General features: G+C 44.4%; 1 long non-coding RNA gene across 22 annotated transcripts in view; it reads left to right on the forward strand.

Moving 5' to 3' along the window:
* LOC307181352 overlaps positions 1-25,623 on the forward strand; it is a 1,649,813-nt gene that overhangs the window by 1,152,367 nt on the left and 471,823 nt on the right. For all 22 annotated transcript variants that reach the window (XR_013826479.1, XR_013826480.1, XR_013826505.1 and 19 more), the window contains one exon: positions 24,705-24,782. This is a non-coding gene — a long non-coding RNA (uncharacterized lncRNA). The remainder of the gene's footprint in view (positions 1-24,704; positions 24,783-25,623) is intronic.

Here is a 25,623-nt window from a genome sequence, read left to right on the forward strand (position 1 = left end):
CTGGGTAGTTGAAACCTGTGGAATGGGTACCATGCAATATGACTTCAAAGGGTCTTCATTTGCTCACCGAACCTCTCCAATCCTAGCACTGCTGCATTTATGCCCCTGTACACATGCTTGATTCTCTTTCGGAGACATAGCAATCCATAGGTTTTAAGATACTTACTAGTCAGGTACATTCTTAGGCGTTTAATATGGGGTGTTGAGTCCATTTCGTTGAGCAAGGAGTAGCTCTTGTCTATTCCATATTTCGCTTAAGGAACTTTATCTGTGCTCATTTCAATCTCTGGTTTTATGCAGCAACCCAACTCACCTTTCCCCTTAAGCAAGCATAGTTGGTTTTCTAAATTTGCGACCCTGTTCTGTTTTGGAATTCAGTTCCTGTGTAGCCAAGTTTACATTTCGTGTATTAGTGATATCTTATGATGTTTCTTTTTCTGTGTGACTTATTTCAGTTAGAATCATCATACCTGAATCCACTCGTTATGCTGCTACGGGCCTGATGACATAGATTTCATTGCTGAGTGATACTGCATTGTACGTAAGTACCACAAGTTCTTTATCCATTTTTCACTTTCTGCGATGTTGAACTTGTACTGTAAACGAGGTTCTTGTAAACAGAGCCGTTCCAAACTTTGGGGTGGCTGTGTCTTTTTGATTTTAATTTCCCTAAGCTATAGGACCATAAGTGGAAGTGCCCTAGGCTCTGTTGCTTTGTTTTTTAGATGTTTCAGGAAACACCATACACTTCTCCCGAGTGGTTGTTGGCAATTGACATCCCGCCCATCAGCATAACAAGGCTCCCAGTTCTCCATGGCCTGTCCTGCCTTTCTGGATTTTACACTTTTTTCAGATGGCCCTTTTGACCGGGGGGAAGTGAGACTTCATTGTAGTGCAGATTTCCTTTGCAAGCTTGCTTGGTTGGCCAAAAAGGGCGTATGGGTTTTTTCCTGAATATATTCAGGAAAAAACGCATACGCCCTTTTTGGCCAAGTGCATCATTGTGGACGTTCTGCCTCTTTTCCTATGCTTTCAATGCAATTCCAGTCTACCTCCTGCAATCGGTTTCCTGCAATTCTGCCCCGCTTTCAAGTCCTCTTGGCAGCCTTACTTCAGTCTATTTTTGGATGATAGCTGTCATTTATAACTCTGCAGGTTTGTGAATTACAGTGCCCCTGAGCTCCTTTCTTCAACTCGCTTTCTTTTGAGCTGGCCGCAACACCGCAGGATGGCTTCAGGCCCTAATCTGGTTCCGGTACGGCACGCTGAGCCTTTGGTTATTTCCTCTTCCTGGTGGGAAATGAGAGTTAAATTTGCCCGTCCAGACACCTCCAGCTAGCCTCTCATTGGTTCTCGCTATTCCTGTTCATCTTCCGCAGAAATTGCAAACTGGGCCAAACAGGAGGTTAAAGGCGCTGACTCTCCAAGTGGGGAGACTGTTAGTAAAGCGTCTGGAATGTTGCACCTGAGTACCAGGGGAGGAAAACTGAGACATATTTGAACACGTCTCCCGTTCACATGGTTGATCATACTTGGGTTCCACATGCATGTTTTAGCTGAAGGAAGAATACCTTAAACCTGGAGAGTTGAGACCTGTGTAATGGGTACCATGCAATATGACTTCAAAGGGTCTTCATTTGCTCACCGAACCTCTCCAATCCTATCACTGCTGCGTTTATGCCCCTGTACACATGCTTGATTCTCTTTTGGAGACATAGCAATCCATAGGTTTTACGATACTTACTAGTCAGGTACATTCTTAGGCGTTTAATATGCGGTGTTGAGTCCATTTCGTTGAGCAAGGAGTAGCTCTTGTCTATTCCATATTTGGCTTAAGGAACTTTATCTGTGCTCATTTCAATCTCTGGTTTTATGCAGCACCCCAACTCACCTTTACCCTTAAGCAAGCATAAGTTGGTTTTCTAAATTTGAGACCCTGTTCTGTTCTGTAATTCCGTTCCTGTGTAGCCAAGTTTACATTCCGTGTATTACTGATATCTTATGATGTTTCTTTTTCTGTGTGACTTATTTCAGTTAGAATCATCATACCTGAATCCACTCATTGTTCTGCTAAGGGCCTGATGACATAGATTTCATTGCTGAGTGATATTGCTTTGTAAGTAAATACCACAACTTCTTTATCCATTTTTCACTTTCTGCGATGTTGAACTTGTACTGTAAACGAGGTTCTTGTAAACAGAGGCGTCCCAAACTTTGGGGTGGCTGTGTCTTTTTGATTTTAATTTCCCTAAGCTATAGGACCATAAGTGGCAGTGCCCTAGGCTCTGTTGCTTTGTGTTTTAGATGTTTCAGGAAACACCATACACTTCTCCCGAGTGTCTGTTGGCATTTTACATCCCGCCCATCAGCATAACAAGGCTCCCAGTTCTCCATGGCCTGTCCTGCCTTTCTGGATTTTACACTTTATTCAGATGGCCCTTTTGACCGGGGGGAAGTGAGACTTCATTGTAGTGCAGATTTCCTTTGCAAGCTTGCTTGGTTGGCCAAAAAGGGCGTATGCGTTTTTTCCTGAATATATTCAGGAAAAAACGCATACGCCCTTTTTGGCCAAGTGCATCATTGTGGACGTTCTGCCTCTTTTCCTATGCTTTCAATGCAATTTCAGTCTACCTCCTGAAATCGGTTTCCTGCAATTCTGCCCCGCTTTCAAGTCCTCTTGGCAGCCTTATTTCAGTCTATTTTTGGACGATAGCTGTCATTTATAACTCTGCCGGTTTGTGAATTACAGTGCCCCTGAGCTCCTTTCTTCAACTCGCTTTCTTGTGACCTGGCCGCAACACCGCAGGATGGCTTCAGGCCCTAATCTGGTTCTGGCACGGCACGCTGAGCCTTTGGTTATTTCCTCCTCCTGGTGGGAAATGAGAGTTAAATTTGCCCATCCAGACACCTCCAGCTAGTCTCTCATTGGTTCTCGCTATTCCTGTTCATCTTCCACAGAAATTGCAAACTGGGCCAAACAGGAGGTTAAAGGGACTGACTCTCCAATTCGGGAGAGTGTTAGTAAAGCGTCTGGAATGTTGCACCCGAGTACCAGGGGAGGAAAACTGAGACATATTTGAACACGTCTCCCGATCACATGGTTGATCATACTCTGGGTTCCACATGCATGTTTTAGCTGAAGGAAGAATACCTAAAACCTGGGTAGTTGAAACCCGTGGAATGGGTACCATGCAATATGACTTCAAAGGGTCTTCATTTGCTCACCGAACCTCTCCAATCCTATCACTGCTGCGTTTATGCCCCTGTACACATGCTTGATTCTCTTTCGGAGACATAGCAATCCATAGGTTTTAAGATACTTACTAGTCAGGTACATTCTTAGGCGTTTAATATGCGGTGTTGAGTCCATTTCATTGAGCAAGGAGTAGCTCTTGTCTATTCCATATTTGGCTTAAGGAACTTTATCTGTGCTCATTTCAATCTCTGGTTTTATGCAGCAACCCAACTCACCTTTCCCCTTAAGCAAGCATAAGTTGGTTTTCTAAATTTGAGAACCTGTTCTGTTTTGGAATTCAGTTCCTGTGTAGCCAAGTTTACATTCCGTGTATTACTGATATCTTATGATGTTTCTTTTTCTGTGTGACTTATTTCAGTTAGAATCATCGTACCTGAATCTACTCATTATGCTGCTACGGGCCTGATGACATAGATTTCATTGCTGAGTGATACTGCATTGTACGTAAGTACCACAAGTTCTTTATCCATTTTTCACTTTCTGCGATGTTGAACTTGTACTGTAAACGAGGTTCTTGTAAACAGAGCCGTTCCAAACTTTGGGGTGGCTGTGTCTTTTTGATTTTAATTTCCCTAAGCTATAGGACCATAAGTGGAAGTGCCCTAGGCTCTGTTGCTTTGTTTTTTAGATGTTTCAGGAAACACCATACACTTCTCCCGAGTGTCTGTTGGCAATTTACATCCCGCCCTTCAGCATAACAAGGCTCCCAGTTCTCCATGGCCTGTCCTGCCTTTCTGGATTTTACACTTTTTTCAGATGGCCCTTTTGACCGGGGGGAAGTGAGACTTCATTGTAGTGCAGATTTCCTTTGCAAGCTTGCTTGGTTGACCAAAAAGGGCGTATGCGTTTTTTCCTGAATATATTCAGGAAAAGACGCATACGCCCTTTTTGGCCAAGTGCATCATTGTGGACGTTCTGCCTCTTTTCCTATGCTTTCAATGCAATTCCAGTCTGCCTCCTGAAATCGGTTTCCTGCAATTCTGCCCCGCTTTCAAGTCCTCTTGGCAGCCTTACTTCAGTCTATTTTTGGACGATAGCTGTCATTTATAACTCTGCAGGTTTGTGAATTACAGTGTCCCTGAGCTCCTTTCTTCAACTCGCTTTCTTGTGACCTGGCCGCAACACCGCAGGATGGCTTCAGGCCCTAATCTGGTTCCGGCACGGCATGCTGAGCCTTTGGTTAATTCCTCTTCCTGGTGGGAAATGAGAGTTAAATTTGCCCATCCAGACACCTCCAGCTAGCCTCTCATTGGTTCTCGCTATTCCTGTTCATCTTCCGCAGAAATTGCAAACTGGGCCAAACAGGAGGTTAAAGGGACTGACTCTCCAAGTGGGGAGAGTGTTAGTAAAGCGTCTGGAATGTTGCACCCGAGTACCAGGGGAGGAAAACTGAGACATATTTGAACACGTCTCCCGATCACATGGTTGATCACACTCTAGGTTCCACATGCATGTTTTAGCTGAAGGAAGAATACCTTAAACCTGGGTAGTTGAAACCTGTGGAATGGGTACCATGCAATATGACTTCAAAGGGTCTTCATTTGCTCACCGAACCTCTCCAATCCTAGCACTGCTGCATTTATGCCCCTGTACACATGCTTGATTCTCTTTCGGAGACATAGCAATCCATAGGTTTTAAGATACTTACTAGTCAGGTACATTCTTAGGCGTTTAATATGGGGTGTTGAGTCCATTTCGTTGAGCAAGGAGTAGCTCTTGTCTATTCCATATTTCGCTTAAGGAACTTTATCTGTGCTCATTTCAATCTCTGGTTTTATGCAGCAACCCAACTCACCTTTCCCCTTAAGCAAGCATAGTTGGTTTTCTAAATTTGCGACCCTGTTCTGTTTTGGAATTCAGTTCCTGTGTAGCCAAGTTTACATTTCGTGTATTAGTGATATCTTATGATGTTTCTTTTTCTGTGTGACTTATTTCAGTTAGAATCATCATACCTGAATCCACTCGTTATGCTGCTACGGGCCTGATGACATAGATTTCATTGCTGAGTGATACTGCATTGTACGTAAGTACCACAAGTTCTTTATCCATTTTTCACTTTCTGCGATGTTGAACTTGTACTGTAAACGAGGTTCTTGTAAACAGAGCCGTTCCAAACTTTGGGGTGGCTGTGTCTTTTTGATTTTAATTTCCCTAAGCTATAGGACCATAAGTGGAAGTGCCCTAGGCTCTGTTGCTTTGTTTTTTAGATGTTTCAGGAAACACCATACACTTCTCCCGAGTGGTTGTTGGCAATTGACATCCCGCCCATCAGCATAACAAGGCTCCCAGTTCTCCATGGCCTGTCCTGCCTTTCTGGATTTTACACTTTTTTCAGATGGCCCTTTTGACCGGGGGGAAGTGAGACTTCATTGTAGTGCAGATTTCCTTTGCAAGCTTGCTTGGTTGGCCAAAAAGGGCGTATGGGTTTTTTCCTGAATATATTCAGGAAAAAACGCATACGCCCTTTTTGGCCAAGTGCATCATTGTGGACGTTCTGCCTCTTTTCCTATGCTTTCAATGCAATTCCAGTCTACCTCCTGCAATCGGTTTCCTGCAATTCTGCCCCGCTTTCAAGTCCTCTTGGCAGCCTTACTTCAGTCTATTTTTGGATGATAGCTGTCATTTATAACTCTGCAGGTTTGTGAATTACAGTGCCCCTGAGCTCCTTTCTTCAACTCGCTTTCTTTTGAGCTGGCCGCAACACCGCAGGATGGCTTCAGGCCCTAATCTGGTTCCGGTACGGCACGCTGAGCCTTTGGTTATTTCCTCTTCCTGGTGGGAAATGAGAGTTAAATTTGCCCGTCCAGACACCTCCAGCTAGCCTCTCATTGGTTCTCGCTATTCCTGTTCATCTTCCGCAGAAATTGCAAACTGGGCCAAACAGGAGGTTAAAGGCGCTGACTCTCCAAGTGGGGAGACTGTTAGTAAAGCGTCTGGAATGTTGCACCTGAGTACCAGGGGAGGAAAACTGAGACATATTTGAACACGTCTCCCGTTCACATGGTTGATCATACTTGGGTTCCACATGCATGTTTTAGCTGAAGGAAGAATACCTTAAACCTGGAGAGTTGAGACCTGTGTAATGGGTACCATGCAATATGACTTCAAAGGGTCTTCATTTGCTCACCGAACCTCTCCAATCCTATCACTGCTGCGTTTATGCCCCTGTACACATGCTTGATTCTCTTTTGGAGACATAGCAATCCATAGGTTTTACGATACTTACTAGTCAGGTACATTCTTAGGCGTTTAATATGCGGTGTTGAGTCCATTTCGTTGAGCAAGGAGTAGCTCTTGTCTATTCCATATTTGGCTTAAGGAACTTTATCTGTGCTCATTTCAATCTCTGGTTTTATGCAGCACCCCAACTCACCTTTACCCTTAAGCAAGCATAAGTTGGTTTTCTAAATTTGAGACCCTGTTCTGTTCTGTAATTCCGTTCCTGTGTAGCCAAGTTTACATTCCGTGTATTACTGATATCTTATGATGTTTCTTTTTCTGTGTGACTTATTTCAGTTAGAATCATCATACCTGAATCCACTCATTGTTCTGCTAAGGGCCTGATGACATAGATTTCATTGCTGAGTGATATTGCTTTGTAAGTAAATACCACAACTTCTTTATCCATTTTTCACTTTCTGCGATGTTGAACTTGTACTGTAAACGAGGTTCTTGTAAACAGAGGCGTCCCAAACTTTGGGGTGGCTGTGTCTTTTTGATTTTAATTTCCCTAAGCTATAGGACCATAAGTGGCAGTGCCCTAGGCTCTGTTGCTTTGTGTTTTAGATGTTTCAGGAAACACCATACACTTCTCCCGAGTGTCTGTTGGCATTTTACATCCCGCCCATCAGCATAACAAGGCTCCCAGTTCTCCATGGCCTGTCCTGCCTTTCTGGATTTTACACTTTATTCAGATGGCCCTTTTGACCGGGGGGAAGTGAGACTTCATTGTAGTGCAGATTTCCTTTGCAAGCTTGCTTGGTTGGCCAAAAAGGGCGTATGCGTTTTTTCCTGAATATATTCAGGAAAAAACGCATACGCCCTTTTTGGCCAAGTGCATCATTGTGGACGTTCTGCCTCTTTTCCTATGCTTTCAATGCAATTTCAGTCTACCTCCTGAAATCGGTTTCCTGCAATTCTGCCCCGCTTTCAAGTCCTCTTGGCAGCCTTATTTCAGTCTATTTTTGGACGATAGCTGTCATTTATAACTCTGCCGGTTTGTGAATTACAGTGCCCCTGAGCTCCTTTCTTCAACTCGCTTTCTTGTGACCTGGCCGCAACACCGCAGGATGGCTTCAGGCCCTAATCTGGTTCTGGCACGGCACGCTGAGCCTTTGGTTATTTCCTCCTCCTGGTGGGAAATGAGAGTTAAATTTGCCCATCCAGACACCTCCAGCTAGTCTCTCATTGGTTCTCGCTATTCCTGTTCATCTTCCACAGAAATTGCAAACTGGGCCAAACAGGAGGTTAAAGGGACTGACTCTCCAATTCGGGAGAGTGTTAGTAAAGCGTCTGGAATGTTGCACCCGAGTACCAGGGGAGGAAAACTGAGACATATTTGAACACGTCTCCCGATCACATGGTTGATCATACTCTGGGTTCCACATGCATGTTTTAGCTGAAGGAAGAATACCTAAAACCTGGGTAGTTGAAACCCGTGGAATGGGTACCATGCAATATGACTTCAAAGGGTCTTCATTTGCTCACCGAACCTCTCCAATCCTATCACTGCTGCGTTTATGCCCCTGTACACATGCTTGATTCTCTTTCGGAGACATAGCAATCCATAGGTTTTAAGATACTTACTAGTCAGGTACATTCTTAGGCGTTTAATATGCGGTGTTGAGTCCATTTCATTGAGCAAGGAGTAGCTCTTGTCTATTCCATATTTGGCTTAAGGAACTTTATCTGTGCTCATTTCAATCTCTGGTTTTATGCAGCAACCCAACTCACCTTTCCCCTTAAGCAAGCATAAGTTGGTTTTCTAAATTTGAGAACCTGTTCTGTTTTGGAATTCAGTTCCTGTGTAGCCAAGTTTACATTCCGTGTATTACTGATATCTTATGATGTTTCTTTTTCTGTGTGACTTATTTCAGTTAGAATCATCGTACCTGAATCTACTCATTATGCTGCTACGGGCCTGATGACATAGATTTCATTGCTGAGTGATACTGCATTGTACGTAAGTACCACAAGTTCTTTATCCATTTTTCACTTTCTGCGATGTTGAACTTGTACTGTAAACGAGGTTCTTGTAAACAGAGCCGTTCCAAACTTTGGGGTGGCTGTGTCTTTTTGATTTTAATTTCCCTAAGCTATAGGACCATAAGTGGAAGTGCCCTAGGCTCTGTTGCTTTGTTTTTTAGATGTTTCAGGAAACACCATACACTTCTCCCGAGTGTCTGTTGGCAATTTACATCCCGCCCATCAGCATAACAAGGCTCCCAGTTCTCAATGGCCTGTTGCCTTTCTGGATTTTACACTTTTTTCAGATGGCCCTTTTGACCGGGGGGAAGTGAGACTTCATTGTAGTGCAGATTTCCTTTGCAAGCTTGCTTGGTTGGCCAAAAAGCGCGTATGCGTTTTTTCCTGATTATATTCAGGAAAAAACGCATACGCCCTTTTTGGCCAAGTGCATCATTGTGGACGTTCTGCCTCTTTTCCTATGCTTTCAATGCAATTCCAGTCTACCTCCTGAAATCGGTTTCCTGCAATTCTGCCCCGCTTTCAAGTCCTCTTGGCAGCCTTACTTCAGTCTATTTTTGGACGATAGCTGTCATTTATAACTCTGCAGGTTTGTGAATTACAGTGCCCCTGAGCTCCTTTCTTCAACTCGTTTTCTTGTGACCTGGCCGCAACACCGCAGGATGGCTTCAGGCCCTAATCTGGTTCCGGCCCGGCATGCTGAGCCTTTGGTTAATTCCTCTTCCTGGTGGGAAATGAGAGTTAAATTTGCCCGTCCAGACACCTCCAGCTAGTCTCTCATTGGTTCTCGCTATTCCTGTTCATCTTCCGCAGAAATTGCAAACTGGGCCAAACAGGAGGTTAAAGGGACTGACTCTCCAAGTGGGGAGAGTGTTAGTAAAGAGTCTGGAATGTTGCACCCGAGTACCAGGGAAGGAAAACAGAGACATATTTGAACACGTCTCCCGATCACATGGTTGATCATACTCTAGGTTCCACATGCATGTTATAGCTGAAGGAAGAATACCTTAAACCTGGGTAGTTGAAACCTGTGGAATGGGTACCATGCAATATGACTTCAAAGGGTCTTCATTTGCTCACCGAACCTCTCCAATCCTATCACTGCTGCGTTTATGGCCCTGTACACATGCTTGATTCTCTTTCGGAGACATAGCAATCCATAGGTTTTAAGATACTTACTAGTCAGGTACATTCTTAGGCGTTTAATATGGGGTGTTGAGTCCATTTCGTTGAGCAAGGAGTAGCTCTTGTCTATTCCATATTTGGCTTAAGGAACTTCATCTGTGCTCATTTCAATCTCTGGTTTTATGCAGCACCCCAACTCACCTTTACCCTTAAGCAAGAATAAGTTGGTTTTCTAAATTTGAGACCCTGTTCTGTTCTGTAATTCAGTTCCTGTGTAGCCAAGTTTACATTCCGTGTATTAGTGATATCTTATGATGTTTCTTTTTCTGTGTGACTTATTTCAGTTAGAATCATCATACCTGAATCCACTCATTGTGCTGCTAAGGGCCTGATGACACAGATTTCATTGCTGAGTGATATTGCTTTGTAAGTAAATACCACAACTTCTTTATCCATTTTTCACTTTCTGCGATGTTGAACTTCTACTGTAAACGAGGTTCTTGTAAACAGAGCCATTCCAAACTTTGGGGTGGCTGTGTCTTTTTGATTTTAATTTCCCTAAGCTATAGGACCATAAGTGGAAGTGCCCTAGGCTCTGTTGCTTTGTTTTTTAGATGTTTCAGGAGACACCATACAGTTCTCCAGAGTGTCTGTTGGCAATTTACATCCCGCCCATCAGCATAACAAGGCTCCCAGTTCTCCATGGCCTGTCCTGACTTTCTGCATTTTACACTTTTTTCAGATGGCCCTTTTGACCGGGGGGAAGTGAGACTTCATTGTAGTGCAGATTTCCTTTGCAAGCTTGCTTGGTTGGCCAAAAAGGGCGTATGCGTTTTTTCCTGAATATATTCAGGAAAAAACGCATACGCCCTTTTTGGCCAAGTGCATCATTGTGGACGTTCTGCCTCTTTTCCTATGCTTTCAATGCAATTCCAGTCTACCTCCTGCAATCGGTTTCCTGCAATTCTGCCCCGCTTTCAAGTCCTCTTGGCAGCCTTACTTCAGTCTATTTTTGGACGATAGCTGTCATTTATAACTCTGCAGGTTTGTGAATTACAGTGCCCCTGAGCTCCTTTCTTCAACTCGCTTTCTTTTGAGCTGGCCGCAACACCGCAGGATGGCTTCAGGCCCTAATCTGGTTCCGTTACGGCACGCTGAGCCTTTGGTTATTTCCTCTTCCTGGTGGGAAATGAGAGTTAAATTTGCCCGTCCAGACACCTCCAGCTAGCCTCTCATTGGTTCTCGCTATTCCTGTTCATCTTCCGCAGAAATTGCAAACTGGGCCAAACAGGAGGTTAAAGGCGCTGACTCTCCAAGTGGGGAGACTGTTAGTAAAGCGTCTGGAATGTTGCACCCGAGTACCAGGGGAGGAAAACTGAGACATATTTGAACACGTCTCCCGTTCACATGGTTGATCATACTTGGGTTCCACATGCATGTTTTAGCTGAAGGAAGAATACCTTAAACCTGGAGAGTTTAGACCCGTGTAATGGGTACCATGCAATATGACTTCAAAGGGTCTTCATTTGCTCACCGAACCTCTCCAATCCTATCACTGCTGCGTTTATGCCCCTGTACACATGCTTGATTCTCTTTTGGAGACATAGCAATCCATAGGTTTTACGATACTTACTAGTCAGGTACATTCTTAGGCGTTTAATATGCGGTGTTGAGTCCATTTCGTTGAGCAAGGAGTAGCTCTTGTCTATTCCATATTTGGCTTAAGGAACTTTATCTGTGCTCATTTCAATCTCTGGTTTTATGCAGCACCCCAACTCACCTTTACCCTTAAGCAAGCATAAGTTGGTTTTCTAAATTTGAGACCCTGTTCTGTTCTGTAATTCAGTTCCTGTGTAGCCAAGTTTACATTCCGTGTATTACTGATATCTTATGATGTTTCTTTTTCTGTGTGACTTATTTCAGTTAGAATCATCATACCTGAATCCACTCATTGTTCTGCTAAGGGCCTGATGACATAGATTTCATTGCTGAGTGATATTGCTTTGTAAGTAAATACCACAACTTCTTTATCCATTTTTCACTTTCTGCGATGTTGAACTTGTACTGTAAACGAGGTTCTTGTAAACAGAGGCGTCCCAAACTTTGGGGTGGCTGTGTCTTTTTGATTTTAATTTCCCTAAACTATAGGACCATAAGTGGCAGTTCCCTAGGCTCTGTTGCTTTGTGTTTTAGATGTTTCAGGAAACACCATACACTTCTCCCCAGTGTCTGTTGGCAATTTACATCCCGCCCATCAGCATAACAAGGCTCCCAGTTCTCCATGGCCTGTCCTGCCTTTCTGGATTTTACACTTTTTTCAGATGGCCCTTTTGACCGGGGGGAAGTGAGACTTCATTGTAGTGCAGATTTCCTTTGCAAGCTTGCTTGGTTGGCCAAAAAGGGCGTATGCGTTTTTTCCTGAATATATTCAGGAAAAAACGCATACGCCCTTTTTGGCCAAGTGCATCATTGTGGACGTTCTGCCTCTTTTCCTATGCTTTCAATGCAATTTCAGTCTACCTCCTGAAATCGGTTTCCTGCAATTCTGCCCCGCTTTCAAGTCCTCTTGGCAGCCTTACTTCAGTCTACTTTTGGACGATAGCTGTCATTTATAACTCTGCAGGTTTGTGAATTAAAGTGCCCCTGAGCTCCTTTCTTCAACTCGCTTTCTTGTGAGGTGGCCGCAACACCGCAGGATGGCTTCAGGCCCTAATCTGGTTCCGGCCCGGCATGCTGAGCCTTTGGTTAATTCCTCTTCCTGGTGGGAAATGAGAGTTAAATTTGCCCGTTCAGACACCTCCAGCTAGCCTCCCATTGGTTCTCGCTATTCCTGTTCATCTTCCGCAGAAATTGCAAACTGGGCCAAACAGGAGGTTAAAGGCACTGACTCTCCAAGTCGGGAGTGTTAGTAAAGCGTCTGGAATGTTGCACCCGAGTACCAGGGGAGGAAAACTGAGACATATTTGAAAACGTCTCCCGTTCACACGGTTGATCATACTCTGGGTTCCACATGCATGTTTTAGCTGAAGGAAGAATACCTTAAACCTGGAGAGTTGAGACCCATGGAATGGGTACCATGCAATATGACTTCAAAGGGTCTTCATTTGCTCACCGAACCTCTCCAATCCTATCACTGCTGCGTTTATGCCCCTGTACACACGCTTGATTCTCTTTTGGAGACATAGCAATCCATAGGTTTTAAGATACTTACTAGTCAGGTACATTCTTAGGCGTTTAATATGGGGTGTTGAGTCCATTTCGTTGAGCAAGGAGTAGCTCTTGTCTATTCCATATTTGGCTTAAGGAACTTTATCTGTGCTCATTTCAATCTCTGGTTTTATGCAGCACCCCAACTCACCTTCCCCCTTAAGCAAGCATAAGTTGGTTTTCTAAACTTGAGACACTGTTCTGTTTTGTAATTCAGTTCATGTGTAGCCAAGTCGACATTCTGTGTATTAATGATACCTTATGATGTTTCTTTTCTGTGTGACTTATTTCAGTTCGAATCATCATACCTGAATCCACTCATTATGCTGCTACGGGCCTGATGACATAGATTTCATTGCTGAGTGATATTGCATTGTACGTAAGTACCACAAGTTCTTTATCCATTTTTCACTTTCTGCGATATTGAACTTGTACCGTAAACGAGGTTCTTGTAAACAGAGCCGTCCCAAACTTTGGGGTGGCTGTGTCTTTTTGATTTTAATTTCCCTAAGCTATAGGACCATAAGTGGAAGTGCCCTAGGCTCTGTTGCTTTGTTTTTTAGATGTTTCAGGAAACACCATACACTTCTCCAGAGTGGCTGTTGGCAATTTACATCCCGCCCATCAGCATAAGAAGGCTCCCAGTTCTCCATGGCCTGTCGTGCCTTTATGGATTTTACACTTTTTTCAGATGGCCCTTTTGACCGGGGGGAAGTGAGACTTCATTGTAGTGCAGATTTCCTTTGCAAGCTTGCTTGGTTGGCCAAAAAGTGCGTATGCGTTTTTTCCTGAATATATTCAGGAAAAAACGCATACGCCCTTTTTGGCCAAGTGCATCATTGTCGAGTTTCTGACTCTCTTCATATGCTTTCAATGCAATTCCTGTCTACCTCCTGAAATCGGTTTCCTGCAATTCTGCCTTGCTTTCAATGCCTCTTCATAGCCTTACCTCAATATATTTTTTAAAAATAGTTGGCCTTTATAACTCTGCAGGTTTTTGAATTGCAGTGGCCCTTAGCTCCATTTTTTAGCTCTTATTTTTGTGGTCTTGCCCCATAACCACAGGATTCCTTGAAGCCCTATTTTTCTTCTGGGGCACCTTGCTGTGCCTTTGGTTAATTCTTCTTACTGATGTGATATTAGAGTGACATGTGCCCATTGAAACCGCTACAGCTAGTTTCTCACTGGTTCCCCCTATTCCCATTCATCCTCTGCACTAACTGCAGACTGTGCGATACCAGAACTTAAAGGCATTGACTCCATGTGGGGATGTTGTTAGTAAAGCGGCTGGAATGTCGATCCGGAGCCCCAGGAGAGGAAAAATGAGGTGCGTTTTAGAAACCTTTCCCGATCATATGGTATACCAGTCGCTGGGTTTCCCAAGCATGGTTTAGCTGTAGGAAGATTCCCTTCAACCTGGAGTGTTGGGACCCTTGGACTGAGTAGCATGAAGTATTGCATTAAACTTTCGGCAGTTGCTCACCAAAGCTCACCAATCCTGTCAGCCCCAAGTGTCCAGCCTTATGTCTTATCCAGCTGTGGGTTTATATGTGGTCAATCCAGGTTGCATCACAGCCCCTGAGCGAATTTTGTAAGAATTTTTCTCTCTTTCATTGTTTCAGCGTTTTGTTTTTAAAATTTATTTCTATAATGGGGTTTAGCTCCTTTTCACTGCTGTGTTTGTGCCGCTCTGCACACACTTGATTCCCTTATGGAGATATATCAATACATGGGTTTTAAGATTCTTATTCCTCAGATATATTTCTCTGCGGTGTATAGGGTGTGTTGAGGCCTGTTCATTGAGCAAGGTGTAGATCTTGTCTAATACCTATTTGGTTTATTGAACGGTATCTGTGCTAATTTCAAACTCTGGTTTTATGCATCACCCCACCTCTCCTTTCCCCTTAAGCTGACATAAGTGTGTTTTCTAAATGTGAGACACTGTTCTGTTCTGTAATTCATTTCTTGTGCAGCCATATTTACCCTCCCTCTATAAGTGATATCTTATGATATGTTTCTTTTTCTGTTTGACTTATTTCAAGTAGTATTATCGGACCTAAATCCACTCTTTATCCTTCTACTAGCCTTATTACATTGATTTCATGGTGAAGAGATATTCCATTGTACATAAGTACCACATCTTCTTTATCCATTGTTCTCTTTCCTGGGATATTTAAGGTGTACTGAAGTTGAGGTTCTTGTAAACAGAGTAGCCCTAAACTGTGGTGTGCTTGTGTCTTGTTGATTTTTAGACTTCCCTAGATATACTCCCATGATTGGAAGTGTCCTATGCTCTGTAGCTCTGTTTTTTAGATGATTTAGGAACCACCATACACTTCTCCAGAGTGGCTCTCAGCAGTTCACACACTGCCCATCAGCGTATAAAGGCTCCCTGTTCTCCATGGCCTGTCCTGCATTTCTGGTTTTTACAATTTTTTAGGATGGCCCTTTTGACCGGTGGGAAGTGAGACTTCTTTGTTGTGCACATTTGCATTGCTTGCTTGCTTCGTTGCCCATAAAGTGCGTATGCGTTTTTTCCTGGATATAATCAGGAAAAAACGCATACGCCCTTTTGGGCCAACTGCATCATTGTCGAAATTCTGCCGCTTTTCATGTGCGTTAAAGACGAGTCCAATCTATCTCTTGAAATCTGTTTCTTGCAATTCTGTCTTGCATTCAGATCCTCTTCTTTGCCTTACCTCAACATATTTTTGGACGTTAGTTTTCATTTATAACTCTGCAGGTTTGTGAATTGCAGTGACCCTGAGCTCCATTTTTTAAGTTGCTCTTTTGTGAGCTGGCCTCAAACCCGCAGGATTGCTTCAGGCCCTATTTTGGCTCCGGCGAGGCAGGCTGAGCCTTTCTTTAATTCTTATTCTTAATGGGAAATTAGAGTGATATGTGCCCGTCCAAACCCCTACAACTCTTCTCTCATTGGTTCCCCCTCTTCCCGTTCATCCTCCTCACAATTTGCAAAATGTGTGAAACAGAAGTTTAAATGTGCTGATTCTCCAAGTGGGGAGATTCTAAGTAGCGTGGCTGGAATGGTGAACAGGAGCACCAGGAGAGGATAAATGAGGTGCATTTTAGACACATCTCCCGATCACATGGTGTACAGTCCTCTGGGTTTTCCATGCATGTTTTAGCTGTAGGAAGATCCCTTGAACCTGCAGATTTGGGACCCATTGAATGGGTACCAGGTAGTATTACTTTAAAGGGTGTGCATTTCCTCACCCAACCTCACATTTCTCTTAGCGCAAACAGTTTCCAGCCTTATGTCTCATCCTGCTGTGGGTCTAGATGTGTTCAATCCATGTTGCATCACCATCCCTGAGGAAAAGTTGTAAGAGGTTTTCTCTGTCTCTCTGTCGTTTATTTTTTTCAATTTATTACTATATTGGTTACAGCTGATTTTCAAAGCTCTGTTTCTTGCTGCTGTACATCCACTTGATTCACGTACAGAGAGACATCAATAAATTCTTTTTCAGATTCTTACCAGTCGTATATATTCTTTTCCGGTGACTTGAGTGTGCTGAGTGCAGTTCTTTTAGCTACCGTGTAGGCCTTGCTGATTATCAGTTTGGTATTTGGAATGGTATCTTTGCTAATTTCAACCTCCTGGATGATGCCTCACCCCTCCCCACCTTTCCCGTTTAGCAGCCTTATGCGTGTTTTCTACATATTTGACTATGTTTTTGTTTTGTAATTTATTTCATGTGTAGCCATTTTGGATTCCACCTTTAAGTGATATCTTATGATATGTGTCTTTTTCTTTTTGAATTCTGTCACTTAGAATGATCATACGTAACTCCTCCGGAGTCGTTACAACTGGCCATATTTCATTGATTTCCAGGCTGAATAATATTCCACTCTACCTAAGTACCACATCTCTATCCATTTTTTCCCTCCAGAGACATTTAAGTTATATCCTAGTCGAGGATCTTTTAAACAGAGAGGGGGTAAACATTGGGGTGCCTGTGTCCTCTCGATTTTTGTTTTTCCCAAGATATACGCCCATGAGTGCAAGTGCCCTATGCTCTGTAGCTCATTTTTTAGATGCTTTAGTAAACACAATACACTTCTCCAGAATGGCCGTTGGCAATATACATTTCCACTATAAGTCTCACAGGGCTCCCTCTTCTCGTTGCCCTGTCCTGCGTTTCTGTTGTTTATGCTTTATGAGGATGGCTCTTCTGACTGATGCGAAGTGATATCTTTTGTAGTATTGACTTCCAGTGCCCACCTGTTTGGTTGGCTAAAAAAGTGTATGCCCTTTTCTTGAATATATACAGAAAAGAACGCATACACCCTTTTTGGCCAACTGCAATGTTGGCAATGTTGGCAATGTTCAGCTCCTTTTCTTGTGCTTAATGGCGAGTCCTTTCTACCTCCTCAAATCCCTTTCCTGCCATTCTCCCTTGCTTACAAGTCCTTTTCTCTGACTTTCCTCAAGACATTTTTCAGTGATGGATATTTTCAACTCTGCAGTTTTGTGAATTTTACTGCCCCTGAGTTCCATTGTTCAACTCGTGTTTATGGGAACTGGCCACAAAGCAGCGGGATTTCCTCAAGCCCTATACTGTTTCCATGGGCAACCCTAGCCTTTGGTCAATTCGTCTTCCTGATTGGAAATTAGAGTGACATGTGCCTGTCTGAACACCTAGGACTTGTCTCTCATTGTTCCTCATCCTTCCACTTCATCCTCTGGACAAATTCCAAACTGTACGCAACAGGATGTTGACAGTGCTGACATCTCCAAGTGGGGAGACTGTTAGTAAAGACGCTGGAGGGGTGAACCCGAGCACCAGGAGATGAGGAGATGAGATGCCTTTTCCAAACTCTTCCCGATCAGACGGTATACCATCCTCTGGGTGTGACAGACATGTTTTAGCAGTAGGAAGAGTCCCATTCATGTAAGGAGAACACCAGGGCTTTTTCAAAATCAGTGTCTCCCCGAAACCCAAACTGGGGAATTTTTTAAGCTACAGCTACACATATGTTCATTAAGGGCCTTGGGAAGTAGGCAGAGTCCAAACTTTAGATGATTGAAGTCTTCAGCGTCAGAAGCACTCACCACCAGCTTCCCTTAGGCTACACTTTAACTGTCATTGATAGATGATGTCAATAAAAATATCTATTCTTTTTCAGATTATTTCCCCTTATAGCTTATTGCAAAATGTTGAGTGTAGTTCCCTGTGCTATACAGTAGTTCCTTGTTGATGATCTATTTTATACATAGCAGTGTGTATGTGTTCATTCCAAACTGTTAATTTATCCCTCCTCCCACCTTTCCCCTTTGGTAATAATAAATTATAAGATTTTATACTTCTCAGAAATGGGGGAGCTGAAAGAGAGGTATCATTTTCAATGGAAAAGCATTTAAAACAAGATTGAAGGTTTAACCAAGATTATTAGCTGTACATCCTTGGAAAGAAATCACTTCGTTTCTCTAATATTGACCTGACAAATAAGACAAACCTTTTCACTGAACTTGCTTATAAAAAGTGATGGAAATATCAAATGGAAGTGTTAAAAACATCTTATTTTACCCGAGCCTTATACACTGTTCTATGTTAACTACAGTTTGGCTCACACATCTGTTCATTGAGGTTACAATAGTCTCAATTTCTGTTACTGATCCTCCAGAGTGGACCCCAACAAGTGTCCCCCTGCCCAGTGTCATTGGGGCCAACAGATCGAGACTGAGTTTGGTTCACAAGCAAAGGAAACTTTATATTTTGATCAGAGAATGGAGAGGTGAGAGCATGCACTACCCCGTGGGCTGTGGGCTGGGCTGCTGTGTAGAGATCCTGTCAGAGTCAGTGGGAGGGAGGGAGGCGGCGGAGCTCTCGAGGGCCGGGTTGGCTGTAGCTCAGGCTCTATATCGTGGAGTCTGCACTGGGCCCCAGGAGCTGAGGTGTCGACCCAGCCATTCTGCACTAGGAAATCTGGTCTGAAGTGCCGGGTGTGGAACCTCTGCATGTGGGACCCTAGGAGCACGTGAAATTAGACAAAGCACAAAGGATAAAAAAGGTTAGACTTGACTTTATTGCCCAGATTCTATTTTTATCTCCCAGGGATTTTTAATGGGCTTTGCTGGGGACAAACCCCTCCTCTGCCTTTTGTCCCGTTCCTCATTCTTGGAGTGCTGAGGGTGCAGACCCTTCTTCTGTAACTGCTGAGTGCTGAGTTGGGAGCCCTCATACCCTGGGGCGAGGGTCAGAGCTTCTCCCCAGCAGCCTCCCAGTGACGTTGATTGTCCCCAGGACCCCTGCCTCCCTGCTCGTCCACCTGAGCACCAGCATTGGAAGTGTTATAGATTCTAATGACCTTTAAGGGTCCAGGAAAGAGATGTGCAGAGACGCTGTGGGGGCCGGTTTCACCCCGCCCCACATTTGTTCGGCCACCTTAGGCTGACCGTCTCTGCCAGCCTAGATGCTCTGACCAGTAGTCTGCGCTTTCTTCAATTAGGCCCCTGAATTAACGTACAAACAGCACCAGGTGTCAGAGCCCTGCCCGCTCAACTCCCAGACAGTCCAGGGTCAGTGGTGACCAAGGACCATGATGGCTACTGAGTCAACAGCCTTTTGAAGTAAACAGGAGTCCAGCCGGTCTTATTGGCCACCATCATCACGGTGTCTGTAGGCTTTTCTATGGTGACAGTGTGGTATACTGTTCCCCCGCCAAGATTATTAGCTCCCCTCTGGGTGCAGTAAGTCCTGCAAGCAGTAGTCTACTCTTTTGGGACACACTCTTGTTGTTTTATGAGAGAAACTCCAGGTCAAGTGATGTTCACACGAGTCGTCATGGTGCCCTGTTGCCCCCGGTTATCTCTCTGGATGTTGGAGTTGGAGGGCCTCCTCACTCGAGGTCGGTGTGCCCACGGAGCGAACCCTGCAACTTCAGGGCATGGTTGGTGGTTAGGATCACCACGTGGGGTCCTTTTCCCTTAGGAGGGAGGTGGCCTTTTGGGCTGCTGATTTCCAGGTTTTTAGATACCGCCAGTATCTTGGCCAGATGTGGCAGTGGGCCAAGCCCCTTAGTGACCGTAGTTTATCCTACCTGGATGGCATTCTTGCATTGTTCCATTTCAAGTGGTCCCAGTTTTTGCACTAATTCTCCAATGGCGATTCACCTTTCACCGGGATTGTAAAGATCAAAGGGTTTAGCTAAATTAGGGAGTTCCAGGGCAAGGGTCTGAATTGACTGCTCTTTCCATTCTTGAAAGGCCACTTCTGGATTCTATTCAAAAGGATCATCATCTTTTCCTTTCAGTGTTTCATATAGAGGCCCAGCTAGTAGACTGTAGTTAGGGATCCAGAAGCAGCAAACCCTGGCCTCCCCAGGAACCCCTAAGCTGTCTTCTAGTTTTAGAAAGGGGTAAGGCTGAAAATGGTTTCTTCCCTTTCCTGGGATGGGCTTCTCTGACCTTCTGTGAGAATGAAGCCCAGGCAGGTCACCGCAGTCTGTGATATTTGAGCTTTTTCTTGGACAACTTCTATCCTTTATTGGCTTGGTAGTTCAGAGGCCTCCTTAGTAGGGCTGGTGATCAGAATGTCGTCTGCATATTGAAGGAGGGTTTCCTTTTCCAGAGGTAGAACTTTTAGGTCTTTAGCTAAGCTTTCCCCAAAGATGGTGTGGGAATTTTTGCACCCTTGGGGCCAGACGGCCCGGAAGTATTGTTTTAGTTGTATGTAGAGTCCTGCCACTCACAAGCCAAAATTTCTTGTGACTCTGGGACTAATGGAATACAAAAGAAGGCATCATTGAAGACTAATACAGAATACCATGTCCTGGTGGTTGGTAGAATGACCAGCAGGGTGTAGGAATTAGGAGCAACTGGAGGTATATCCTCGGTGGCTTCACTGACTGTCCTGACATCCTTTACCAGGTCCCCAGCAGCCCATGGGGCTCTCGTGGTCAGACCAATCCCAGAATATGGAGCTCACCTGGGCAGGTACCCCACCCCCACCCCAGCCCACGGGGCTCTCGTGGTCAGGCCCCTCCCAGGATACAGAGCTACCCTTGCAGGTACCGTGGCAGGGCTGGGCACACAGGAACCGTGCACATAGCCCTCATTGCAGAGCACCCCCAGCTCACCTGTCGCTCAGAGCTGACACAGAGCACCTCAGAGCAGGACTTGAACTAACAAACAGCAGCTGCGACAGGTCTGTGACCCTGGGCATCACTCCGTGAGGCCTCCCTCCACCTGGTCTTCCAGAGACTTCCACTGCACCCGGGGCACCAGGCCTCTGTCTCCAACCACCACCCACCCCTCCTCTGCCTGACTCCTGGGTTCCTCTCATTAGGAGAGGGTTTTCTTGAAGTTGTCTCCCACTCATGGGCCAGATAAAATGATTAGAAAACAAGCCAAAGCTGCAGCCCCTTGTCTATCCTGACTCTCAGGAGCCCACACCTGTTCCTTGGACCTGGCCGGTTCAGCAAGTTCCATTTTCTGCAACTGTGAGCCCCTGAGGGGTGATGATTGGCTGACCTGGGCAGCCTTACCGTGCCGGCCAGCCCTCCCCAGGTGTGCCTGGGTTGAGATCAATATAAATACCACTCCAGGCAGCAAGAGCCCCTGCAGCCGTGCCTGACGCCATTTTCTCTGCCCTGTCAGCAGTCTCGGGGCTGGGCTGGTGGGAGGGAGTGAGAGGCCACGGCTTTGTGGGTGGCCCAGTGTGAGTGGGGCTCTGCTGGACTTTCTGCAGCAGTTGCCAGGCTGCCACCTGCTAAAGAAGAGGATGTGTCACCCATACCTGCTGCTGGAATTTCTCCCTGGGCAGAGGTGAGGAAGGAAAAAAGCAGTGGGGGCAGGGACAGGACGGGTATCTCAGGCAGGGAAATGGAAATCTTCCAGAAGAGCACCCAGGGCCAGGACCATCCTGGCTGGCCTGCAGGCACCAAGTCGGCTGGCATGCTGTCACTCGTGTGGCTCTATGGCCCTTCCTCTAGGCTTTCAAGTCCTTGTATATATTCAGGTGTTTTACCTGGGACGGGTGGGAATAGTTCAGCAGCAACTGGCCTGGGGCTCAGCTCACGTTTACTCACAGATGCCTCGGCACGGTGCCCCAGCTTTGCAATGAGGACGCTTGTTGCGTGGGGGCTGCTGGCTGAATGGGAGATGATTCCCCACCACTGACCAACTTCAGAATTGTTTACAACTGGAGCAAGTGCCCTGATACGGTTTTCCTCTGTGGAACTGGTGGGTTCTGTGTTTTTTTTCTCTTTTTCGTTTTTGGTTCAAGGTAGATTTTATTCCTCTTTTTTGTATTTACAGATATAAGCATGGAAATAATTTATTCATATAAATACATGTATGTGCAGGGAATAATTGTTTTTTCTGTTTTATTTTTTAAATTTTACTTCTTTTTAATTTTGAATTTTATTTTATATTTTTATACAGCAGGTTCTTATTGGTTATCTATTTTATACATATAAATGTATACATGCCAATCCCAGTCTCTCAACTCCTCCCACCACCACCCCCCCAACAGCTTTCCCCCCTTGTTGTCCATACGTTTGTTGTCTACATCTGTTGCTCTATTTATGCCTTGCAAAATGGTTAATCTGTACAGTTTTTCTAGGTTCCACATATATGCATGAATATACAAGATTTGTTTTTCTCCTTCTGACTTACTTCACTCTGTATGACAGTCTCTAGATCCATCGACGTCTCTACAAATGACCCAATTTCATTCCTTTTCATGGCTTAGTAATATTCCATTTTATATATGTACCACAGCTTTATGCATTCGTCTGTCTGTGGGCATTTAGGTTGCTTCCATTACCTCGATATTGTAAATAGTGATGCAATGAACATTGCGGTGAATGACTCTTTTTGATTTATGGTTTTGTCTGGGTATATGTCCAGTACTGGGATTGCTGTATCATATGGTAATTCTATTGTTAGTTTCTTAAGAAATTCCATATTGTTCTCCATAATGACTGTATCAATTTATATTCCCAACAATAGTGGAAGAGGGTTCCTTTTCTCCACACCCTTTCCAGCATTTTTTGTTTGTAGATTTTCAATGATGCCTATTCTACCAGGTGTGAGGTGATACCTCATTGTTGAATCCATTTCGTTGAGCAAGGGGTAGCTCTTGTCTATTACATATTTGGCTTATGGAACGGTATCTGTGCTAATTTCAAACTCTGCTTTTATGCAGCACCCCAACTCACCTTCCCCCTTAAGCAGGCATAAGTTGGTTTTCTAAACTTGAGACCCTGTTCTGTTTTGTAATTCAGTTCATGTGTAGCCAAGTTCACATTCCGTGTATTAGTGATACCTTATGATGTTTCTTTTTCTGTGTGACTTATTTCACTTAGAATCATCGTGCCTCAATCCACTCATTATGCTGGTACGGGCCTGGTGACATAGATTTCATTGCTGAGTGGTATTCTGTTGTACAGAAGTACCGCAACTTCTTTATCCATTATTTGCTCTCTGGGATATTTAACTTGTGCCGGAGAAGAGATTCCTGTAAAAAGAGCCGTCCCAAATTTTGGGGTTGCTGTGTCTTTTTGATATTAATTTCCCTAAGCTATAGGACCATAAGTGGAAGTGCCCTAGGCTCTGTTGCTTTGTTTTTTAGATGTTTCAGGAAACACCATACACTTCTCCCGAGTGTCTGTTGGCAATTTACATCCCGCCCATCAGCATAACAAGGCTCCCAGTTCTCCATGGCCTGTCCTGCCTTTCTGGATTTTACACTTTTTTCAGATGGCCCTTTTGACCGGGGGGAAGTGAGACTTCATTGTAGTGCAGATTTCCTTTGCAAGCTTGCTTGGTTGGCCAAAAAGGGCGTATGCGTTTTTTCCTGAATATATTCAGGAAAAAACGCATACGCCCTTTTTGGCCAAGTGCATCATTGTGGACGTTCTGCCTCTTTTCCTATGCTTTCAATGCAATTCCAGTCTACCTCCTGAAATCGGTTTCCTGTAATTCTGCCCCGCTTTCAAGTCCTCTTGGCAGCCTTACTTCAGTCTATTTTTGGACGATAGCTGTCATTTATAACTCTGCAGGTTTGTGAATTACAGTGCCCCTGAGCTCCTTTCTTCAACTCGCTTTCTTTTGAGCTGGCCGCAACACCGCAGGATGGCTTCAGGCCCTAATCTGGTTCCGGCACGGCACACTGAGCCTTTGGATATTTCCACTTCCTGGTGGGAAATGAGAGTTAAATTTGCCCGTCCAGACACCTCCAGCTAGCCTCTCATTGGTTCTCGCTATTCCTGTTCATCTTCCGCAGAAATTGCAAACTGGGCCAAACAGGAGGTTAAAGGCGCTGACTCTCCAAGTGGGGAGAGTGTTAGTAAAGCATCTGGAATGTTGCACCCGAGTACCAGGGGAGGAAAACTGAGACATATTTGAACACGTCTCCCGTTCACATGGTTGATCATACTTGGGTTCCACATGCATGTTTTAGCTGAAGGAAGAATACCTTAAACCTGGAGAGTTGAGACCCGTGTAATGGGTACCATGCAATATGACTTCAAAGGGTCTTCATTTGCTCACCGAACCTCTCCAATCCTATCACTGCTGCGTTTATGCCCCTGTACACATGCTTGATTCTCTTTTGGAGACATAGCAATCCATAGGTTTTACGATACTTACTAGTCAGGTACATTCTTACGCGTTTAATATGCGGTGTTGAGTCCATTTCGTTCAGCAAGGAGTAGCTCTTGTCTATTCCATATTTGACTTAAGGAACTTTATCTGTGCTCATTTCAATCTCTGGTTTTATGCAGCACCGCAACTCACCTTTCCCCTTAAGCAAGCATAAGTTGGTTTTCTAAATTTGAGACCCTGTTCTGTTCTGTAATTCAGTTCCTGTGTAGCCAAGTTTACATTCCGTGTATTACTGATATCTTATGATGTTTCTTTTTCTGTGTGACTTATTTCATTTAGAATCATCATACCTGAACCCACTCATTGTGCTGCTAAGGGCCTGATGACATAGATTTCATTGCTGAGTGATATTGCTTTGTAAGTAAATACCACAACTTCTTTATCCATTTTTCACTTTCTGCGATGTTGAACTTGTACTGTGAACGAGGTTCTTATAAACAGAGGCGTCCCAAACTTTGGGGTGGCTGTGTCTTTTTGATTTTAATTTCCCTAAGCTATAGGACCATAAGTGGAAGTGCCCTAGGCTCTGTTGCTTTGTTTTTTAGATGTTTCAGGAAACACCATACACTTCTCCCAAGTGTCTGTTGGCAATTTACATCCCACCCATCAGCATAACAAGGCTCCCAGTTCTCCATGGCCTGTCCTGCCTTTCTGGATTTTACACTTTTTTCAGATGGCCCTTTTGACCGGGGGGAAGTGAGACTTCATTGTAGTGCAGATTTCCTTTGCAAGCTTGCTTGGTTGGCCAAAAAGGGCGTATGCGTTTTTTCCTGAATATATTCAGGAAAAAACGCATACGCCCTTTTTGGCCAAGTGCATCATTGTGGACGTTCTGCCTCTTTTCCTATGCTTTCAATGCAATTCCAGTCTACCTCCTGAAATCGGTTTCCTGCAATTCTGCCCCGCTTTCAAGTCCTCTTGGCAGCCTTACTTCAGTCTATTTTTGGACGATAGCTGTCATTTATAACTCTGCAGTTTTGTGAATTACAGTGCCCCGGAGCTCCTTTCTTCAACTCGCTTTCTTTTGAGCTGGCCGCAACCCCGCAGGATGGCTTCAGGCCCTAATCTGGTTCCGGCCCGGCATGCTGAGCCTTTGGTTAATTCCTCTTCCTGGTGGGTAATTAGAGTTAAATTTGCCCGTCCAGACAGCTGCAACTAGCCTCTCATTGGTTCTCCCTATTCCTGTACATCTTCCGCT

The sequence above is a fragment of the Stenella coeruleoalba genome, assembly GCF_951394435.1.
Source record: "Stenella coeruleoalba genome assembly, contig: scaffold_48, whole genome shotgun sequence".
Taxonomy (NCBI): domain Eukaryota; kingdom Metazoa; phylum Chordata; class Mammalia; order Artiodactyla; family Delphinidae; genus Stenella; species Stenella coeruleoalba.